This window comes from Aplysia californica, unplaced genomic scaffold, assembly GCF_000002075.1.
Source record: "Aplysia californica isolate F4 #8 unplaced genomic scaffold, AplCal3.0 scaffold00837, whole genome shotgun sequence".
Taxonomy (NCBI): Eukaryota; Metazoa; Mollusca; class Gastropoda; order Aplysiida; family Aplysiidae; genus Aplysia; species Aplysia californica.
In genome coordinates this window covers 113820-118134 of record NW_004798107.1, presented here as the reverse complement: position 1 = coordinate 118134, position 4315 = coordinate 113820, and the positions used below count along the sequence as shown (strand labels likewise).

Below are 4315 nucleotides of genomic sequence, written 5' to 3'. Positions count from 1 at the left end.
GTGGGGGGATGGAGGGGAGTCGTTAGGTTTTGATAATATTTTAATGTTTTATGGCACTTGCAACACAAGCAAGTCATTTATAATAACAATAATTAACAACAACAACAACAACAACACAACAACCCTCCCTCCCAATCCCCCCCCCCCAAAAAACCCCAACAACAACCCCCAAACAAAAACAAAACAAAAACAAACCAACAACAAAACAAAACGAAACAAAAGCGTTAGCAGAATTTCTCAAAACATGGACTTTCAGTAGCCATGATATTAACCTTCCAAGTTTTCGTTTTATCGTCAAAGTAATATACAAAATCAATCGCTTACTCATTTTGTATTGCAGTATCGTAGCCTAAAGGATTCATTACAATACATTTATGAGAATCATAAAAAAAAAAATAACAATAACCTATGCAAACCAACCCTTCCCATTTCTTTTGTACGTACTTTAATTGTTTCCCCATTACAAAAATATTATAAGGAAAGACATCGTTTGTGAGACGTTACGTCCACCAATCTAAGACAACCAGTGTTCTCCTCAAATAGGATGGCCGTCAGAGACAAATATGTGTCACGACGCGGTGGAATCAGGCGCTCGTCAATTTTTGAAAATAACAATATAGGGTTATTGGTATCATCGTAAAGCCTCTTCATTTACCTTCCTTTTGGTGAAAACAAAATCCACGTATGTTGAATAGAAGTCGAAATATTTGCGAGTGAAGGAGGTCAGGGTGTCCTGGTTTCAGAGGTTCAAAAATTCGTCATGCAGCTTATTGTCAAATATCTCCTCAACCTTCCCATAAAAACTATCCAGATTTTGCACAGGGGTTTGTATGAATCTGTCTTACATATTTTTGTAAAGACCTGTTAGCTCTATTTTAGAACATTCCTTAGAAAAAATTAGAAAATCCCAGTGGGTTGTTTCTACAGATGTCAAATGGTTTACAGCTGTGACAGTATTGCTTTTTTTTTCTAATTGCTAGGTTGTGTTTATTGAACGCATATTTTGAGAACTTTTAGTGCGAAGAAGTGTACACTATAAAATACTTTCTTGTAACAATGATAGTACATAACAAGATGGTTCACTCAGCCAAAAAAGTGTCCGCAGGAAGTATGCTCTTTGCTTCAGATGGCGCTGCGGTCTGTTTTGAAGCTCTCTTTCGTTTTTCCAGAAGAAGAATAGGAATAGCACCTCCTTGCGTGCGCAGATCGACTGCTGTTCATCAGCAGTTCGGGTACGTTCAGTGCGTAGTTTTAGGTTTTTAAAAATTATAATGACCTCTCGCCTTTCATTCTAAAGTCAAATTAAACGAAGAAAACCATCACCCTTTCCTCCGGAAAAGGTTTTTTGTCAGCGTAACCATTAAAAAAAAGCGTTCTTCCGAAATTTATCCCAAAACATGCTAGTTTCACTTTGATTTTTAAAAACTCAAGTAGGGTAACTCTGTTCGCAAAGTGCGCTTTTGTGAAGAGGGCGCCACCAAATTTTGAGGACACTTTTTTAATTGGCTCAAAGAGAGAAGTGGCCCATCTTGTTATGTACTATCATTGCTTGTAACTAGATCTAGTTTTGTCACTAACAAGTTTCATTGACGAGCTGTGACATAGCCACATGCCTACGCAAAATGTATGGGAGAAGTGGGAAGTGCTGTGAACAATTCCATTTTCTGCGTGAAGGAGATTTGTAGTATCTCATATAGATTTGTGAAGAAAAGTTTTAAAATCTAGCCTCAACTGTTTTTTTAAAAAAAGGATTAAGTTAAGACAAATTGATACAAACTGGTGTGCAAAGTATCAAGAAAAGATCAATGAATGGAATAGAGGGCAAGAAGAGATGAATGAACGAAATAGAGGGCAAGAAACGATGGATAAATGAAATAGAGGACAAGAAAAGATCAATGAATGAAATAGAGGGCAAGAAAAGATCAATGAATGAAATAGAGTGCAAGAAAAGATGGATAAATGAAATAGAGGGCAAGAAAAGATCAATGAATGAAATAGAGGGCAAGAAAAGATCAATAAATGAAATAGAGGACAAGAAAAGATCAATGAATGAAATAGAGGGCAAGAAAAGATGGATAAATGAAATAGAGGACAAGAAAAGATCAATGAATGAAATAGAGGGCAAGAAAAGATCAATGAATGAAATAGAGGGCAAGAAGAGATGAACGAACGAAATAGCGGACAACGATTCACCGGTTAAAAAGATATTTGAGGATAAGTTGCGCCACGAATGTTTGACCTCACAATAACGAAGAAACGTTTCAAGACTTTCAGAATAGACTGCCCACCGACAGCTGTCAGGATGTTTTGTTTTGTCAAGTTCTACTTTCATGCCACTTTTTTGGGGGTCCAGAATGTCTTTATCTGTTGCAAAAATGTCATCCTTAAACCAGCTGGGGTTACCGGAAGTGCAAACAAAAACTGAGGACTTTCTGACAAGATAGATAGATAGATAGATAGATAGATAGATAGATAGATAGATAGATAGATAGATAGTATCATGGGTTAGAAACTACCTTAGACACAGGTCTAAGAGACTGAGCCCCCTATTGAAAGCTCTAAGCCTTGAACTGTGAAATAAAAGCTATTGACTAGAACTGTGATTGCCATGTCATTTATAATAATAATAGATCTAATAATAATAATGATAACAATAATATTGATAACAATAATGATAATAACAATAGTAATAATAATGATAATGATAATAGTAATGATAATAATAATAGATCTAATAATAATAATAATATGGATAATAATAATAATAATAATAATAATAATAATCTATATAGATCTACATGTATATAAAAGTGCACAAACTCCTCCCTTATTACTTAATCAACACCTTTGAAACTTTGCAGGCGTCCACAGCATCCATGTGGTAAGGACCTAACTTTCAAAAAATCAACGCAAACTGCTTTCCCCGGTTTTGCCAATATGCTTTGTTTCATCCACAAAAGTCCGTCTTCTAAGACGCCATTGTAAACAAGTGAGGTTTCTGTTCACTAGCAGTGCGCCAGTACTGATTTCTCACCATTGAAATTATGGAGCATCCAACCACGAACGCGGAATAGAGAATCAATCTAATCTATTTTATATTTGGTAATGATAATAGTAATGATAATAATAATAGATCTAATAATAATAATAATATGGATAATAATAATAATAATAATAATAATCTATATAGATCTACATGTATATAAAAGTGCACAAACTCCTCCCTTATTACTTAATCAACACCTTTGAAACTTTGCAGGCGTCCACAGCATCCATGTGGTAAGGACCTAACTTTCAAAAAATCAACGCAAACTGCTTTCCCCGGTTTTGCCAATATGCTTTGTTTCATCCACAAAAGTCCGTCTTCTAAGACGCCATTGTAAACAAGTGAGGTTTCTGTTCACTAGCAGTGCGCCAGTACTGATTTCTCACCATTGAAATTATGGAGCATCCAACCACGAACGCGGAATAGAGAATCAATCTAATCTATTTTATATTTGGTAACTTGGAAACACATGTGTCACTTTTCTTTTAAGATTTATTGCTCCATTCCAGTAGATTGTAAATAAAGTAAGCCAATGACTTCCAATTGATGTTAATGCACCGATTATTTGTTTCATCGAAAGGGGGCCCAGCTAGTAATAATAATAAAAACGATTGATACTTACGACCTTAGAGCATACATCAAAATAACATTGAGTGTGTATCTAGCTTACGATTAGTATTGTTTATATTGCTGCTCATTTACATTATGCATGTGATTATAAGCCTACTTGTGTGTGCATGTGTGTGTACGTGTGTGCGTGTGTGTGTTTGTGTGTGAGTGTGTGTGTGTGAGTGTGTGTGTGTGTGTGTGTGTGTGTGTGTGTGTGTGTGTGTGTGTGTGTGTGTGTGTGTGTGTGTGTGTGTGTGTGTGTGTGTGTGTGTGTGTGTGTGTGTGTACACGTGGTGGAACACCAAGCCAATGTGCCAGGATCTGGACAATAAAGGTGTGTCTTATCTTATCTTATCTTATCTGATATCACCAAAATCCAGCCCAGCATCCTCTCGCTGACTTTGTGAGATAATGGACGAGTATGCTTTCAAAACCAAACAACATGAAGAAAACCCTAGATCAGAAACGAACAAAGAGCACACAAACAAACTGACAAAAAGGAAAAAAACAAAAAAAAATAAAGAAAAATGAGAAAAAAGGAATTACACTTGCCTCAGATTCCAAGGGACACAACAGAATGTTTTACAAATATCAGTAAATCAATAACGCGATTATCTACCTTAGTCAGGGTCCCGTTTCGTTTTTCTGCTGCCCCCCCCC

At 36.1% G+C, this 4315-nt stretch overlaps 1 protein-coding gene across 1 annotated transcript in view; it reads right to left on the bottom strand.

Moving 5' to 3' along the window:
* Window positions 1-4315, bottom strand: part of LOC101861080 — a gene marked incomplete at its 3' end in the record, with an annotated part of 9798 nt that overhangs the window by 293 nt on the left and 5190 nt on the right.